The sequence below is a fragment of the Trachemys scripta genome, chromosome 2 (genome assembly GCF_013100865.1).
Source record: "Trachemys scripta elegans isolate TJP31775 chromosome 2, CAS_Tse_1.0, whole genome shotgun sequence".
NCBI lineage: Eukaryota > Metazoa > Chordata > Testudines > Emydidae > Trachemys > Trachemys scripta.
The window spans coordinates 125,114,292-125,133,882 of record NC_048299.1 but is presented as its reverse complement, the minus strand read 5'-3'; the positions used below and the strand labels follow the sequence as shown (position 1 = coordinate 125,133,882).

Sequence of the window (19,591 nt, the reverse complement as noted above, 5' to 3'; positions counted from 1 at the left end):
CCTTGCCTGGCCCCAAGAGGCGGCGTGTGCACGCGGGGGAGGGAGGCTCCGCGCAGAGCGGAGTCCCGCTCCCAGCCAGACCTGCAGGGGGAGTCGGCGAGAGACGCTCGCACAGGCACACGGCTCTCCTGCTGCCCGCTCGCCCGGACTCCCCGTGGCCGGGGCGCTCTCGCACAGCTCCCCACCCGCCCTTGGGCTGCGAAGCCGCCGGGAAGCCGGGACACAGGCAGGGCGGCTGCTGCTGCCGCCGAGCGAGGGGAGAGCAGCGGCCGGTGTCCGGGTCTCCTTCGCCTCCTACGGGATCACCAGGCGCCTCCTCGGGGATTCCTCTCCTCGCTTTACATGCTGCCCCCCGGCTCTGGATTTATAGGCAACTACCCCCTGCGTATTCACCACCCTCCTCCCAGGGACTGCCCGGCGGAGGGCCGCCTCTCCCCTGCCTGACCCAGCGGTGTGCATCTGGCTCTTGCCATCCCCTCCCGGGGGCGCCCGGACGGACCTGGAGCCCCCCTGAGAACTGAAGCGCTAGCTGAGCCCGGGCGAGTGGCGGCCGGGCTGGCGCATCACCTGGGGAGCCGCTCCTCACTCTGCCTCTGCTGCGTGCTGGGATTTGTTGTGCTTCAGTTTGGGGTCTGTCGGCTCGCTCTGATCCGAGCCGATTCCGAGAAGCAGCCTCAGGTTATGAATTCTCTACTGCGGTGAGTAAACATTGAAAGCTGCTCAACCAGTTGCAACTTCTGGTGGCCCACAATTATACTGTTGCTCTGTGTGTGCTGGGGTGGGGGAGATGGGAGAGATGAACACTAAACATTTCAGCGACTTGGCTTCCCTCCCCCGTGCGGGATCTGAACATCACTGTGGTGGGCTGGCAACTTAAACATCATTAAAGCTAAAACTCATCTTCCCAGCCCCCTTACCCAGCCCCCCCAATTCTCTCGAGTTCTTCTCCCCTGTGCAGGACACCAGCTTCTGCCATTTGAAGAGCCAGGGAAGGGGCTGGTGGGGACAGACTTGATTGCACAGCAGCTGTGTATCAAACTTGGTTTGACTAAGAGACCAAGCACAATGAGGGGCTGTTTTTAAGGGGGTGCGATGTTTTCACTGTGGTGTGGTATAGGCTGCAGCTGTCCTGGAGGTAGAAAGGGATGGGAGTTTCTTATTTGGGGGGACGGTTGGGTCACAGGGTGCACCTGCAATTTGCTCAGCACCTAAACGCAGGGAACCTCTACCCCACCCCCCTTCCTGTTGTATTCGTGGAAAGTCTCGATCCAGCATATAGGGTGAAGGGAGCACCGTGTGCTGATCAGAGGAAAGGGGGGCTGTAGGGCCTTCAGAGGGGGCTAGTAGGGGGAGAGTGGCAGAAAAACTGTCGGTGGATGTTGCATCAATGCCCAGTAGCGCTCCGGATTTCCCCCTCCCCCATAGATCCATGTTCTGAGCACATACTCTGTTCCAGAGCAAACAGGGCTCTTTGCTGAGGTGTGAGGCAGCTCCTGCTAATGTGTTTTCTGTGAGTGTGCACTGTTGCCCTTTTCTTTACCTGCTCCAGGTTGTGTTGGTGATTTTGTTTCTGGAGTGGGGAGCCTGACTTTACTCTTTGCCATAGCGGTCTGTTACCGGTAGGGGGCGCTGGAAGCGAGGGCTCCGCTCGAGGTGGCTGGATGCTCCAGCCACTTTTTAGAGAAATCAGTGAGCGGTCTGGGGTCACCATTGCGAGGGACAGAGGGCAAAACTCGCAACTGGTTCCCATTAAGCAGAACCTACCTTGTTAAGTATCTAGCACAGATACCTAAGAGGGAGAGAAACAAGAGATGGCAGACAGAGAGTCCATTTAGTGCTGTTACAAAACAGGAGTTAACTCTTTAGCCAAGACAATGAAAACTAACAGCAAAACTCCATATCTTTAAAACTGATAAAAACTAATCGTATTCTCCTCTTCAACCTCTCCAAGTACATTCAAAACGTCCCACCCCAACCTTCTGCTGCATTTTACGTTTTGGTTATTTAATTGATTAAGGTAAATGATCCTGAAGTAAACACCTTCATCTGCCTCAGGTTGGACTAGAATACATATACATATAGAAAATACCTTGGGATTTTTTTGTCACAGCTTTATTGTTATTTCAGTGTATTGTATATCTTTTCATGAAAGTAAAAAATAAATGGGTGGAGGGCAAGGGAAGCTGTCATGGAAAGTTACTGGATATTATACAAATGGATATTATACAAAAGTATACTTGGACATCTACAAATAATACTAGTTGCTGCTGTGTATGAATTTTAATATACTTGTACTGCACCTATTATTTAATTTGATAAACAACAGTAGTTTTGGTCTGTTGTATAAACCTGTATTTTGACACCTTTTAAAGAGTACATTTTGAGTTAATGTTCCATAATACAGTGAACGGGACATCATGGTCTGCTGTGTAAATCCTTCTTATTGCATGGATTATTATCCTGAGAGATGGTAGCCGTTATGGTTTCTCATTTCAGTCTGGATGCCAAGCATGCGCACCAAGTTCACATATTAAAAATCTTTGACATTTTTCATTGAAAAAAAAGCAATGTTCGTGCTCATTCAGTAAACAGCTCAGGGATGGATGGATAGATAGATATTCAAAGGCAGTATGGAGCCTGCAAGGTTACAACTGAAAAAAGCAGCAGTAGCTATTTTTAGGATTGTAGGAGCACACTTACATAGTTAAAAATAGTTGAACAGATTTTTTTTAAATAAACAACATTTTGTAAAGCAAAGCAAACACTAAACATTCTTGGACTGATTTCTTGTACGCCAGACTCCAGCCTGAAGCAAAAATTTTTAGCCCAGTTAAAAGCTCTGTAAAAACATGATTTATAAAGGAAATGGGACTTCAATTTTAACTCTAGCAGCTAGAGTATTTCTCAGTCCTTGCATGGGTAAAATGAAAGATTTTGACAAATTTCTGTGTTCTTTAGGGTAGATGGTGATAACATATTTTTATTACATTTTCTAATAGCATCACCTCATTTCTCATGTTAGTGGTGAATAGCTGTGTAAACTCCCACAGAGAGCAGAGACTTTGCTCTTATGGGTGGTAGTTTACTTTTCTGTCCAAGAGATAGTTCAGAAATAGAAAATGTAAACTCTTGCCATTAAGTTATACTTTTCCTTTAGGAAGTTTTCACTGAATGTATTAATATCAACGGTCTACACCATGTTTTAAATCTTCTTCCATTATCAGTCTGCTAAAATATGTGCAAGTAGCAGTTTTCTATGTACCTTTTAAAGTCAAAAACCTTGGCTATGTCAAGTTAATTGAGCTAATTTGCAGTCATAGAGATCTGTACTGTCACAAATATGTACCATTGTAGTTGCATAACAGCTATAGTTTTAAGCTTGTTTAATCAGATATTTAACCAAATGGGGTAATAACAGGGTTTTACGTCTGTTATTACTCTCATATAGAATTATATTATTGTGTTTTGTGTTATCAGGATGTTGGAATTAAGTAATAATGTAAAAGAAAACCTGGCTTCTTATTAAATAAAATATACAAAATATAAGTTGCAAAGAATACAACAAAAACATCTTAGCAACTCCACATCATCAGTTAGAAACTAATTACAGTAAGGGATTCAACAGATGGAATTGGAGAATTGCTTGGATATACAAGGTCAGATCTTCAACTGGATTCTAATCCATCAAATATTGTTACAGCTAATGTTAAAAATATATATAATACTCAGGTTAAGAAAAGAGTATCTGTACTTCTGGGTACAGTGCTTAGATTATCCACAAATACAAGGTTTGTTTTAAAAGTCATAAGATACATATAGTACATAATCTGCAATAACCCAAATTTAGGTGAATAAATTTAACAATACAGTTTAGATATTAGCATCCAAGTATTCAGGTACATCACTCATAACAAGTTGTACAGAGAGTTGATTGTGGAAAGCAAAATATTTCAGTGAGTGAAGATTGTCCCTCATACTACATACAAGGTTAACTTTAAGCCTGAGAGAACAGTTCCATTGATGGAAATGAGGTTACGCCCATGCTTAAAGCTAACATCAGAGGCGCTATGCTGATTTGCACTGGATGAATTACACCAGTGATAGTCAGACTGAGGCTTGCGAGCTGCAAGTGGCTCTTTAATGTGTGGCTCTTTGCATCACATGATATTAAAATACTGCGTGATTTAATTATTAACAATCTAAGTTATTAACCAAATAGGATTTTTTTTCTATGTTATTAATCAATTGCAGTTGATAAAATAATAATACTTGGTCAGTCATTTTGCTGTGAGAATTTTATATATATATATCCACACACACATACACATTTCCCATCATACTGTTTAAATATGAATATAAATGAATATATAGTACTATAGTAAATGAAACAATGAATTCACACAACTGTGGCTCTTTTCGGTAATGTTGATCACTAATTTGGCTCCTGAACCACTGAGGTCTGAGTATCATTAATTTACACCCATAGTATATATGTGTGGTCTGCGATCAAATGAATTAGACTGAAGCAATATCTACTAATCAATACTTTGTGATAAGAGTTTCAGTGTACCAAATATGTACATATTTATTATATAGTATAATATTATTTTATTTTTTTAAAAGAAGCTTGATTATAACACATGTAAAATTATGATATATCATCTTGATTGTTATATTTTGACCAATTTTTCCTGAAACCGTTGCCATAGTTACTGAGATAAATTGGTATGAGAATTAAAAATAAGAATCACTGAGGAAGTTCTTATATTTTTTCCATAAAATATATGTAGAAATATATAATTTGAATTTCTGTCAGTGCTCAGTTTCATCAAAGTATTGTCTAATTTGGCTTAATCAGTCGCTTTCTCCCTCTTCTTCTCTGGCTTATACTTCACATTCCTTCTTGACACCAAGTTGTAAAATACAGAACATACACATTTTATCTTTCTAATTTGTCTTTGTAAACTATAACTGACTTAAAAGAATGAGTGTTTTATCAACCATATCCAAACATATTTCAGACTGAGCCCTCTGTGACATACACCTTTTGTCAGCTGTTCATGGTAGGCTAGTTTTAATTTCTAGCCTGCAGCATTGCATAAATAACCTGCAAAAGACAGGTGGCAGTCTGCTATTTCAAATTCCTCCAGAAATCTTATGAATCTTGCAGCTTGAATTGTACTATGCAGATAAAGTAGGGTCTCATGCAGAAAATAAGACACAGCCTTTTAAGAAATGCAACTTGCTAAGTAAATGCATCCCTTTGTTTTTATGGGTGAATTAGCCAGGTAGAGGCTAACTTTTGCATGTGGCAGAAATAACAACTGTAAACTTAATTGGAATACAGGTTTGAAATCTCTAGGACTTTGTTGCTAGCAGTCTGCAGTTTTGATAGAGCACCTCTTTTCGTTGTTGTTCAACGTTTGAAAAAAATTCAATTTTTTCTTCTAGTACAGGATTTATCGTAATATTTATTTTCTAATTTGTATTGCCACCCTAGATGCTAGATTATAAAAAAAACAGTCAATTGCAGTATAAGGAAATGAAACTGAATACTCTAATATAGTAGATAGTTATATTTACACAATTAATCTTGGTTATCTAAAGAATTCTAGTGCTAAGAAATCTACACTTACATTCCACAGTGTATTAGAAAGCCAAGGAATTTCAAAGAAGAAGTTATGTGTAGCGGTAAAATGGTGGGAATAGAATTAACCTTCTGTTGGGAAAGTACTGAAAACTCTTGGAAAACAAATTCTTGTTAACAATCCAAACTGTAATCACAATGTAAACTAACTTAAATAGTTCTGAAGGAAAAAAATATGAAAATGCTTTATCTCACAAAATTTCAATTTTGCTGTAAAGTATGAGATTCACTCCTATTTTCAAACTATCTTTAAGGGCTTCACAATCACTCCCGAGTTTATCATTTACACAACTTTTGTAAAACAGAAGAGAGACAAGTCCTTTACATATTGCTGTTTCCCACTTCCTATTTCTAAAATCATTATTTACAAACAATGTATACAGGGACCTAAGGATTTAGAATTCCATTAACAGTTGGAAGAAGAACTATCACAGTTTGCATAGTTATTAAATAAAGTAATAAAATAAGTGTGGTGAATAAATCACTTGAAAGGCATTCATGAAGCAGCTGTGTCCTCAGAATATAGTTTACAGTGTTTGAAATCCTTACTGTGTGTTAAATAGATAACCATTGTATATTGTCGTTACGTCAGCTTTTGTTTCATCTGGTACACAAATTGTGATCTAAAGAGTCCTAAAATTGCTGCCCTTCATTTCATTATATCTAAGGCCCTTCCTGAGGCTTTACCTGATTGTAAGTGAACTGGGTTCTAAAATGTTTTGATCAGCCAGAAGAGACAGGGCCATATTGTAACCTGTGTTTAAAAAAACACAGTTTAAAAAGTGTGTTTAAAAACAAAATTCTGTCTAAATGGAGATTGAGAGCTAAGCTGGAACTTGGTCTCTGATTAGAACCAGGTTCAACCACAATCAAACACATTATAATTTATAAACATATTATACTTGATTGTAAGGCCTATGTAAACAGCCTTGGGTAAGGAGATACAGTCTGGAAATAAATTATTCTAATACATTAGAGACCCAGTCTTCTGGCCCAAAATAATGTCTCTGAATTATTTGATATTTTCTATTGCTGGTGAATTCTACACAGGATGACATAAGTATAAGCGAATATTAAGGTTGTATACATTTATTTTTCAATAAAAATCATGTATACTGTATGTTGCCATTTTCAAAAGCACTCGGAGTTGGCCTAACTCTGTTCTTGTTGAAGTCACTCATAGATTTCAGTAGGCCAGTGATGAGCACTTTTGAAAATCCCAAGCACATAAGATTAAGAAGGGTGACTCATGGCAAGTTGCTCATATGCCTTTTGGGTTGACAAAATTTGGATGCTTCTGATTTAGGGGGTAAATTTCTAGAAGAGAGGTTAATAATAACAAGTGGATGAAGAAAAATATAATGATTGACGTTTGTGGTCAATATTCTACAGGGTGAAATGTCAGTTGCATTGTTCTACACAGTCAATAAACTAGTGGTTTCCTTTGACAGTGCTTTAGTTTTCTAGTTTATATGTTCTGAGTAACTGAAATCATGATGTGGATTGTTCTGGAGGAATTATGAGGATGAATGAAGAAGATTGTAAATGAAGAAGGATGTTTTCTGTCTCCTGACACTGGGAAATCCCCTCCACTCAAGATCCATGGGATTTAGAGTTATAGGTATGTTCTTAGGTGGGAAGACCAAGGAGCTGGGAAGCAGCCACTGGATGAATTGCTCCCATCTGCAGAGTGCAGTTTACAGCCTCTTTTGAAAGACAGGTTATGATGTGGGTGCCAGGACCAGAGCCACACTGTCAATGTGCAGTAAACCCAGAGGCCTGCATAACGGAGTTATGTCCCCACAGAATTAGGCCAGAATCCATGCAGTTTTGCCTGGATTTCCTAATAGATTCACTGTGTTTTCTGGTTTATTGATCTCATTGCATTTTTCCTTGTCACGGGTCCACACTTCTTGTTCTGAGGTTTAGACGGGCCTTTAATTCTGTGAACACCAACCTGTACAGTCTGGGCCTCATGCTTTCCCCGTTTTGTGTTTTTATCAGCTGCAGGATAAATGTGATACAATAACTGGAAGAGAAGAGATATCAAGCCTTTACATTTGGAATAATGGTTTTTTGTGGGGGTTTATTTGTTTTTTAACTTTGAATTTATAAAAAGCTCTGGATGGATATAGATGAACTTTCTTTGGTCAAAATTATGGAGAGGCAGCAACCTGTCTCCAGTTAAGGTTGCAACTAGCTTCCATTATAATTTTGGCCTGGAAAATTCTTCATCTTGAAAATTTCCAAATTTCATCTGAAGGCAAAGGAGATTGTACATTAGAGTTTGAAGAAAAGTAATCTAATTGTTCTCGAGCTCCAGGCAATTAAAAACTTACTCTGAGTTGACAGTTGATTTGTGTCTACTGTTTCTTTGTCTTCCAATCTTGATATGGGAGGTTTTTAGAATGACTTTAGCAGGAGCATGATTGTGCACTAAATGAAGGTGTGAGTATGTTGCCTATTATATAGGCTGTTTGCATGGTAGGGTCTTTTTATAGCTGACTGCTGATAAGTTTCTTCCTTTAGGTCAAGTGGTAGAGGTCATATATCATAACTGTCCCTTCAAACAGTTAAAACAAGTTTCTAGCTTGTTGTGTAGACATGGGATATTGTATTTTATACAATACCTGGAAATATGAGAATCCCATGACCTCACAGAGAGCTGATTAAATTATCCTTGGAAAGTAAATTATCTGATTTAATTTAGCCCATTGTTGTGATTCTAATTTCTACAAATGTGTGAGAGTTAATAATGTTGAAGTTGAAAGTATTATAATTGGCATCTGAGTTATCACCATTTGAAATTAATAGGGCAGTTCACCCCCCGAGTGTTTGTTTCAGACTCTCTGCAAACATAGGCAGACAATTTGGAGGTTTTTGTTAACATTATAGTAGCTGGAGACTTAGTTTTTAGAAAATGAAATATGAGCCTGGAGACTCATATTTCTCCTGACAGTTGAGAAATGCGTATATTACCATCTACTTCCCAGCTAATCCTTTGTCCTTCCCCTCCCGTCCCGCCACGCTTTGGAAAACCTTGCCTCATGGAATGTTTGTGAATAGTTAATTTTGATTGTGATTGGTCATCTAAGTCATATTGTATTGTTTCTGCTCTCTTATTTCCTAGCTAAAACTTTTCAAACCTCAGAACAATTTATAAAAAATGATTATTAAACAGTGAACGCTCTTGTTTGCACATACATGTCCATTTTCATAAATGAATATGGGTCTCTGTATGAAGAACAGTGATTCCCCAATGGGACTAATCAATGCATAAAGTTAAGCATGTGCACATGTTTGTGTAGGATCAGGGCTTAAACAGTAAGACCCTTCATGTTGTATGCAATACAATTGCATTGTTGTAGAGGATGTAGAGGAACACCAATAATTTCCTCAGATTTGAAGGTTTCCAGCAAATGGAAACTGAATGCATCCCAAGGATAAAACTTTCAGTTTTGTGGTATGGGGATAGATGGATGATTATATTAATTAATATTAAGATGTGGAACTTATTAGGGTGATACATGCTTTAGAAATGCATGTAAAATTATAATAATAAGTGGAGATGGACAAAGATGTTTTATAACTCAAACAGAAATTCAGGCTTGAAGCAGAAATTACTGGGTGAGGTTCTTTGCCCTGTGTTAGGTGATCCTAATGGTCCCTTCTGGACTTAAAATCTATTAGTCTATAAAATAATTCTGGACATATTCTTTGAAAAATACAGTCAGTAATTTTTATAAAAACTTCCAAAACTTAAATGAGATATTTATGAACATTTTTTTCATTATTTACCCAGTGCTAATCACAAATACAAATTGAATTTCACTTTCAAATTCAAATGAATATTCACAAATATTTTTTCCACAATTTTCCCAGCTCACTAAATAATGGTAATTGTAATAATATTGGCTGATCTGTGGACTCTTTTTGTTTTTAGCTACACTGCTGGCATGACCTCTTTCTTGTAATTGACATTGGTTGGGGAAGGATAGACAGGTCAGTCTAAAGGGAAGGAGAAGTCAGTCTCAGTCCAGCAGCTGAGCACAAAACAAGGAAAAGTGAATTGAAATGGAGATAACATTGTTTTTGATGGTTTCATTTTGTGTTCTAAAAAGTTCATCTTTCTGAAGAACAAAGAAATGTTAGCATCAAATATTGATTATGTATAGTATCTAAAATTTATAAAGTTCTTAACCTTATTCTGGCGAGCTTTGGTTTTGGGGAAGAATGGAGTAGGTGTACCTTGGAGCTGAGGAAAATGAATTAAGGACATGCAATTTAAATCAACTCCTTTCACTGCTCTTATAAGTAGCTTTAAAAGGCAACATGTATGGGATCTGCAGCTAGAGCAAAAACAGGATCTAGTATGTTATGGAAATATAGGAAATATATCAGAGCATAGATTAACTAATTGGATTAAATTAATGTAAGAAAAATACCAAAAAGTGGTTGAGGCTTCCCTACATTCTATATTTTATTTTAAACAGCAGAGTTAGTCTTGTATTAACTTTATAGACACAATGTTTTAAAAAAGTGTCTCAGATTTGATGATGTTACAATGTTCTCTCTTATATAATGATGGAATGATATTACTGCATAGTGTTGAACAATAAAAGCACATGTAGCACATTTCTGGCTCAGAGAGTTTTCTAAACTGACTCTGGATTCAGGATTAGGGCCACACTGATTTTGAGTTGCCAGCACTGATGAGAAAATCTTATATGCAGTAACCAGTATGTGAAAAGAAATAATTAATTTGCAAGTTGTCGTGTGGTTGTCTGCAATTAAAAAGATTCATTCAGTTAAAAGCTTAAATTTTTGTACATTGACCAGTAAATATTGCAGGAATTTTTCAGTTAAATTGTATAGAAAAGGAAAATATTCTACAGGATTTGTTGCCTATATTTTAATGTGACAATGTAATGTAGCAATAAAACCGGATGAAACTCCATTGAACATAAATATACACTGTATATAAATGCTGAAGAAAAAAATCAGATTTTCTTTGTTTTGTTATATAATGATTAGACTTAGTTCTTTTAAAGGTGCAAGCTGCAGCATGATTCCTGAAATAAGGTCAGGACAGTCCTACACTATGCTAAATGGTCTTAAGCATTGTCTAAAACAATTATTTGTTGAAGTGGAAGACAGACTGTCAATATTTTGGCATGTGGCAGTAGGAAGACTAAGTTTACAGCTTGGTGATAAGCATACTTTCTGACCTTCATTCTGGAAATTTGATGCACATGAATAATCTCAGTGACCTCTGTGGCACCTCTCACATGTATAAAGGTAATCCACTGGTGAGCATGTGTGACAGCGCCCCCTCTGTTTCTGAGCCACAGAGGACACGAGTCATTTGCTGTTGCAGTCCTTGGTGCTTTAGTTCAAGCTGAAGAAACTCATGCTTTTTAGCTTGCAATCCCTGGTATGCCAGCCAAGATGGTGACTATCAAAATATGTTATTCATGTGCAGAAGTGGCCTTACATTATCAATTGGAAGACTTGCCAAGTATCATGTTTCTCACATGACTCTCTCACATGCAGGTCACCCCATGCGTTCCCAGAGACCTGGCTAAATGTCCTGCATTTAGCTGGACTCCATCTGGGTAGGCAAGATGGTTAGGACTGTAGTTCAGCCTGCCCATTACCAGGGGCAGCCATAGGTGGTCTCTCTGGCTGTCTAGTCCTGCTGTTCCCAGCCACCAGTCAGTATCAGTGCCCCAACAGGGGAAATATGGCAGTAATTGGGAGCAAAGAGGAGCAGGAACTATTGGAGGCAAGAAAGTGGGATGCAGGGGACAGGAATTATTGGAGGAGAAGCAGGGAGAACTGTTGGGGGTGACAAGAGCTGTTGGGAGGGAAGGTGGGGATAAGGAATACTAGTGGAAGAAGAGCTGCTGAAGGGAATGGAGCCTGCCTATTGTCTGGGAACAGAATGGAGGTGCCAGAAGGTGATAGAGGGGACATGGGCCAAACAGTAGCAACCCCATCCCCTGGTTTTCTCCTGCCCAGCCAGTGCACCCCCTTCAGGCTGTCCTCATTACCTGTAGCTCAACTCAAGCCATCTTTAGCTCCTCACAAGTCCTGATCCCTGCTTTTGAGGGGTGCAAGGAGTAAGCTCCTGCTCTGCCACACCTGCTGTCACTGCTCAGGGGAACTAAGGGAAATTTAGTCTCAATCCAATGCTTTTCACCAGAAGTTTAATCCACGTAGTATTTTTAAAACTGATGTTTATGATCATATGCAAATTATTTGTAAATATACAAATTAGCTAATTAGATACACATGGATGTGTACAACACATGGCAGTCATGTTTAATGTATATAACTGACAGTAAGAAAGATCTCATAATGTGAATTACAGAAGCTAAATCTTAGACTTTTAATCTGCAGCAGAGGGATATGACTTACTCTTTCGGGGGCGGGGGAAGGACTTTTTCATTTGAATATACTTAGAGGGTCTGTGGATCTACTAAACTTTCAGCTGTTATCATGGTTACCAACTTTCCATGTAGTCATCAATCACTTAATTTGTGTTTCTCCTTTGACCTGTAGTGTCTTGTGCAGTAGAACTCATCAGTATATGTGTAATCCACTTGACGTTTAGGAAAGAAGTGGAGAAATAAAAAGTGAGTTTGTGTTTCATAGGTTTCACAATTACAAAATGAACTGAACAAAGAGGGGGCATTATTTTTCTCCCTGAAAATTCATGGAATCATTTATGTATTAGCTTTGGCTATCTGTATTTTGGGTGTGAGAAGTTGGGAGCAAATGATAACAATCCCAATGTAAATCCTGGAGAGATTCTCAGTTCAGGTTAGGTAAACCAAAGCCAGACTTTTTCCCTCCCCACCTCTGAGAAAGCAATCATTTTTGTGAAAGCAATCACAGAGCCAGTCCTTCCAGTCATCAGAGAGCCTGTGATCTGAAGAAGAGCTGTGAAGTGTTATGATTCAATTTGGTACAGGAACACAGTTCAAACAGACTGGAACAGCAGGCTGGACTTCCTGTGTGAGTTGCATCCATCATCATAGCCAGTAAAGAACAGTTACAAATTCAACTGGATTATCTGTAATCCAAAGTAGTCTTCACTTAATTATATGTCATTTAATATTGGTGACATTCATGGGGACATTAATGTAGTTTTTGAATTTAGTTGACTGCCACATTTAAGAGTGTTTTATAGAAGTATGTTTCTCTGAACTATCTACTTGCAGACTTTTAAAACATAGCTTCCTTGACTTTAACTTAGAGCAAATGTCTCTGACTGTGAAGAAAAAGTCACAGTGATTTGTGTTGTTGAATCAAAAATATTGTTAAGAGGTTTAGGATAAAGCGAGCAATTAATGAATCATTCCTAGTGAAGACTAATGTCAGAGACCCCTCCAGGGCTAAGATGCCTTTGTGCTGTACTCACTAATCTTTTGAATGAAGATGGTGTGTGACTGGATTTAATTAAGCATATATGAAAACAGATAAAAACACTAAAAAGCAATTTAAAGCTGTTGTCTCAAGAAATGGGGATTTTTTCCTTCTTATCAGATTTATCTTTTCACTCACACATATTGAATCTATTTCCCCATTTCAAGTAGCCTCACACCTTCCTGTCAACTGTCTAAAATGGGCCATCTTGATTATCACTACACATTTTTTTTCTCCTGCTGATAATAGCTCATCTTAATAAATTAGCCTCTTATAGTTGGTATAGCTACTTCCACTTTTTCATGTACTCTGTATGTATATATATCTTCTTACTATGTTCCATTCTATGCATCTGACGAAGTGGGCTGTAGCCCACGAAAGCTTATGCTCAAATAAATTTGTTAGTCTCTAAGGTGCCACAAGTACTCCTGTTCTTTTTGCGGATACAGACTAACACACCTGCTACTCTGAAACCTGTTTCTACTTAAGTTTTTCTAAACATAACCATCAGGATTGTCTGTCTCTGTGGCTTTTGGCAGGATATGTGCCTTTTTGACAATCTCAGTCTGTTCCTGGAATGAGATTAATGTGTTCAAATTTAACCCTCCCCCCCCAGTCAAAACACATTTGAAAAAATCCGAACAAAAGACACCGCCAATAGAATCTTAACCCACTCTTTGACTGAGTCTCTAGTATGCATGGAAGAAGTGCTCGTGGGCAAAGATGTATACATCTAAAGCACTTATCACTTGGATTCACCAAGGGCAAGTTATGCCTGACTAACCTAATTGCCTTCTATGAGGAGCTAACTGGGTCTGTGGATGAGGGGAAAGCAGTGGATGAGCTATTCATTGACTTTAGCAAAGCTTTTGATACGGTCTCCCACAGTATTCTTGCCGGCAAGTTAAAGAAGTATGGGCTGGATGAATGGACTATAAGGTGGATAGAAAGCTGGCTAGATCGTCGGGCTCAATGGGTAGTGATCAATGGCTCCATGTCTGGTTGGCAGCCGATATCAAGCGGAGTGCCCCAAGGGTCAGTCCTGGGGCCGGTTTTGTTCAATATCTTCATTAATGATCTGGAGGATGGCGTGGACTGAACTCTCAGCAAGTTTGCAGATGATACTAAACTGGGAGGAGTGGTAGATACGCTGGAGGGTAGGGATAGGATACACAGGGACCTAGACAATTTAGAGGATTGGGCCAAAAGAAATCTGATGAGGTTCAACAAGGACAAGTGCAGAGTCCTGCACTTAGGACAGAAGAATCCCATGCACTGCTACAGACTAGGGACCGAATGGCTGAGCAGCAGTTCTGCAGAAAAGGACCTAGAGGTTACAGTGGATGAGAAGCTGGATATGAGTCGACAGTGTGCCCTTGTTGCCAAGAAGGCTAACGGCATTTTGGGCTGTATAAGTAGGGGCATTGCCAGCAGATTGAGGGACGTGATCATTCCCCTCTATTCGACATTGGTGAGGCCTCATCTGGAGTATTGTGTCAAGTTTTGGGCCCTTCAAGAAGGATGTGGAAAAACTGGAAAGAGTCCAGAAGAGGACAACAAAAATGATTAGGGGGCTGGGGCAGATGACTTATGAGGCGAGGCTGAGGGAACTGGGATAGTTTAGTCTGTAGAAGAGAAGAATGAGGGGGGGATTTGATAGCTGCTTTCAACTACCTGAAAGTGAATTCCAAAGAGGATGGATCTAGGCTGTTCTCAGTGGTACCAGATGACAGAACAAGGAGTAATAGTCTCAAGTTGCAGTGGGGGAGGTTTAGGTTGAATATTAGGAAAAACTTTTTCACTAGGAGGGTGGTGAAGCACTGGAATGGGTTACCTAAGAAGGTGGTGGAATCTCCTTCCTTAGAGGTTTTTAAGGTCAGGCTTGAAAAAGCCCTGGCTGGGATGATTTAGTTGGGGATTAGGTCCTGCTTTGAGCAGAGGTTGGAGTAGATGACCTCCTGAGGTCCCTTCCAACCCTAATATTCTATGATTCTAAGTTCCAAAACACTGCTGCTAGCTCCAGACTTTCTTAAAAAAAACCCAAACCGAGAAGATTGATCAGCCAAACTGATTTTGGGCTGCTGGGTGTTTCCTTAGCACGAACTCCTAAATAAAAAATGATTATCCATTGGACATAGCAAATTATACGCGCAAGTTAGAACTCAGATAGTAGTGCCCAATATAAACACTTCTAACAAGAAGTATTGATACATTTTCTTTGCATTGACTTATCCAAAACCAGTATGATATAAACTACTTCAGTATATTTAATGGGGAAAACATTTTAAATAAATTTCTTGTGTACTAAATTTTAGGTTACAATAATATATTTTAGAATATTGTTTGTATATTAATTTGAAGGTGTAGCTCCACTAGAAAATTAAAAAAAAAAAATGCACCACAGCCACAGAACTCTCCAAAATAAATACTTTCTAAAGAAATAAACATCTGGAAAGAATATATGTTCTCTGTACTATTAGGCTTCTACTGTATAAGGATAACAACAGTAACACAAAAAGTCCTGCAGAAGGGCTTCGCAGTACCTTGCATATTTAAGTCAGCTAGAAATTAGAAACACTGATCTGGTAACGTGACAGTACCACTTTAAAAATTGAGATGTGCCATGGCCAGATATGCTATTTTTAGCAAGTTCTAACACACCCTGTAGTGGATACATCCAACAATCTAAAATTAGCATCATATCCTGGATATGATACTGCTAGTGGTTCACAAGTACTAAATAGAATCAAGACCTCTGTTGTTCAAGGCAAGCCAGAACACACGTTTACTTTAAGTACATTATAGGTTTATGCAAAACCACATTACAATGATTATTACCATTTTTTGTTATTTATATTGCATCAGAGGTGTGAAATGTGTATTACTGGCATAACAATAAAACAACATCCTTGTCCTGAGGCATTTAAAATCGTATAGCCCAGTCGTGCACCCCTTGAAGTCAATGGCAACATTCCAGTTGGATTCAGTGGAAGAAGGAGTGGATCCTACTTTGATGATGATAATAATAATAATAATAATTAATGTAGAGGCACAAAATATGGGTGTTGTTCATCAGTTGATTACAATGATGTTCAAGGTGTGGGCAATTTTTTTACTTTATAATATTTTACAGATTTTTTACATCCCAATAGTGAGTTCCAAACTGGACAGAGAAAAATCTCCCATTCCCTGAATTTAGGGAAAGAAGAACTAAATGAATTACTTAAACCAGGCTTTAAATGGTTTGAATTACATGACTGGTTAAACAGGGGAGTTCTGTTTTTTACTTTCTCTCTCTCCTGGTTTCATGAAACAGGGGAGGTCAGCTGCTTTGGGACTCCAGGGCAGGAGGATGTTTTAAAATTCATCAGAGTGACCCTTCAGCTGGGGAAATAAGAAGAGATTCTGTTAAAATTTCATAATTGGCTCTAGATGATGTTTTTAATATGTGTCTCAGAAAGGGACATGAAAACCACCTAGGCATATGTGATATACATATATAGACAACACACATAAGAAGAGCATCCAGTAACAAACAGAAGTCTACTACTCTCTTATGTTATACTGTAACATTGTTTTTGTACCATTATTTTTAGCATTAAAAGTGAAAATCTTAACAATTATGTTTTAGTTTTCTTTGTTAGAATAGTTATAAAAACTAAGTAACTCTTCAGGGTAAGACTTCTGGTTTAAAAATTTATGGTTTTTAATAAGGTGGAACATTTCAGTCCCATATGTTTTCAGATCTGTCTGCAGAGTTGTAAAAAGATTGTGTGAGCTAAGTAGTGCAAGACTAGGTTCATAAAGTTCTTTTTCATATTTAATGCTTGCAAGAATTTTAATAACTATTACATTTGGGGATTTTTTAATAGTATAATTTCTAGCCATAGTTTAAGTGATGTTTAATACTTTCCATTAGCATCACTTACTTATAAAACCTAAAATATTACTAGCATAAAGAGCTTGGATTTTACATTTACAATTCATTGGTACAGCAAAAAGAAACATGTTAATATCAAAGTAGTGATAGAAAAGCATTTGAAATGGAGGGGTAGGTCAGCCAGCTGTTCTATTGCATAGGCCCCTCTTGCTGTCTTGCCAAACAGAATCAGGAGCGGATTTTGGTGCCAATAAGTGTGGCATTAGTAGTGGTGTATTGCAGAGTACTTGAATGTGTGGAGAGTGGGGAACAGAGAGGAAAAAAATGTGTCCTGTGACACTGACCCACAAAAGGAAAATAGAATTACTTTGAAGCTAGAATTGCCAGATTTCCCTTCTGCAACACCAGTCATCTTTCCCGTGGGAATACTGTATCATTTTCAGAATGTGGGTCCTAAGAACATAGTGTATTCCTGATGGGATGCCCTTTTACCTGCATGTACCTTTTTAGAGTTTCCCTTATGAAAAGAGAAGTGATGACAATACAGTGGTAGCCAGCTATGATGAAGCAGTCAGCCCTCTACTCCTTGTGGCTCAAGAGATGGGTTCACAGAATGTAGAGCTTTTCCTGGGTTTGGTTCACTTATGAAATGCTATGATGAAGCAATGCCATAAAGATCTCTCACCAGTGTAAATCAGGGCTACTTCCGTGGAGACGAATGGAGTATTAGAATAATTCAGCCCACTAGTTTTGAAACAGAAGTTAGCTCTGGTTGGAAGGATCCGGAGCACAAGAAGTCAGGTCTGCAGGGATCTGGATAATCATTGCTTCCATGTTGCCCCCCAGCAGATATAGCAGAGCTACATGCACTATAAATTAGGATGCGAGTTTGTCACGGAGGTCACGGATTCCGTGACTTTCCGGGAACTCTGTGACTTCAGCAGTGGCCGGTGCGGCTGGCTCAGGGGCTGCCCAAGCTGCTCAGGTGGCCCCTGGGCCAGCCATACCGGCCACTGCTGGGGCAGTTTTGGGCCACCTCCCCTCCCCCCGCAGCAGCAGGAGGAGTTTAGGTATGGGAGGGGGCTCAGGGCTGTCAGTTGGGGCATGGGAGGGGGTGAGGGCTCTGGGCAGCACTTACCTTGTGGGTCTCCCTGGAAGTAGTGACATGTTCCTCCCTCAGTTCCTAACTCCATGCGCTGCCTCCACCCTCAGGCACGGCCCCTGCAGCTCCCATTGGCCACGGTTCCCGGCCAATGGGCGCTGTGGAGCTGGTGCTTGGGACAGGGGACTGTTTGCGGAGCTAGGAGCTGAGGGAGGGACATACATGTCCCCACTTCCGGGGAGCTGAAAGGAGCTGGGTAGGGAGCCTGCCAGCCCCGCTAACCCCCCATCCCCAGCAGGGGTCCCAGGCCACCCCCCCACGAGCATCTGTGGTGCCCCCCAGACCACCCCTTTCCCCCCCACAAGCACCCTCAGTGCCCCCTGGGCTGTCCCCACAAGCAACCGCAACATCCCTGGGCCTTCCCTCCCTCCCCAAGATTTAGTCAGGGGTATATAGTACAAGTCATGGACAGGTCATGGGCTTTCAACACAGTTGTCTTGTAAGTCTAATATTTGGGCTGCTTTCAGAAAACTATGTACATGTCTCTGGTTTTATAATTTCAGGACAACAGTAAAATGCTTTTTATTTATCTGATGCCATACCTATGTCTCTTTGGCTTAGTCAGGAAGTTAAATTTCCAAGTGTAACTATTAGAGATAGCAATCATTGGCAACACTGATTGGCTTTTTAACACCCTTCTGTTATCACAGCAATGTCAAATCACCCTTATCATTAAAAGCCCTGCCTCTCTCCCCCCCCCCCCCCGCCCAAATTGTACTTCAAAACAATGAACTCTTCCAACTTTTGTATATGTGTAACAGACTGGAGGAGACTTGTTACAAGTACCTGTCTGTGCCAGCATAACAGCAGCTTTAACATGGAAAGCTATTCAGAGTTTTTCAGTGCCTGTTTCAGTTGAAGTCCTGTGAATTTGGTTAGGGGAATTTTGTACAGGTCACATAAGAAAACTGTAATGGCAGTAAACCTAAAAACAAATATAAAATAAAACTTGTCTTCAGATGTCAGACTTTGGTAATCCATTCCGTAGTAAAAGTTGGGGTTAGTTAATACAACAGCAGCTACTAATCTGTTATTGACTGTTCCTTGAAATTCCATTTCTGTATGAAACTGTTCTTCAAAAAAAATCTTGTTCTATGGCAAACTGCTTCCGGGAGAACAATTGAACAAGACAAATGAAAATGCAGTTGTAAAGAAATGTATTTGGCCTTTACTATTTATCAAAGAGTATTTCCCAGAAGGTATTTAAAAAAAAAATCCAATCAGCCTAAATAATGAAATGAGAGCAATAGATAGAAGATACAGTAAAGGACATAAAACTTAGAAATTCTAGTCTGTATAGATTTGTTTGTAGTGCTTTTGCGAGTCTATGTGTGTGTGTGTGTGTTTTGTCTTTGAATATGTAGCTGTGGCTCCAGAGCAAGAGGTATTTGTTGGAAACATGTGTGATTAATTTCTTCTTCTTTTTAAAGACTGCACACTCACTAAACTGCTGGAAAAGGCTGCTTTCAGG

At 39.6% G+C, this 19,591-nt stretch overlaps 1 protein-coding gene across 2 annotated transcripts in view; it reads left to right on the top strand.

Moving 5' to 3' along the window:
* SEMA5A (semaphorin 5A) overlaps positions 1 to 19,591 on the top strand; it is a 635,888-nt gene continuing 616,297 nt past the window's right edge. For both annotated transcript variants that reach the window (XM_034761526.1, XM_034761524.1), the window contains exon 1: positions 1 to 698. The gene's annotated coding sequence lies outside the window, so the exon portion shown is untranslated. The remainder of the gene's footprint in view (positions 699 to 19,591) is intronic.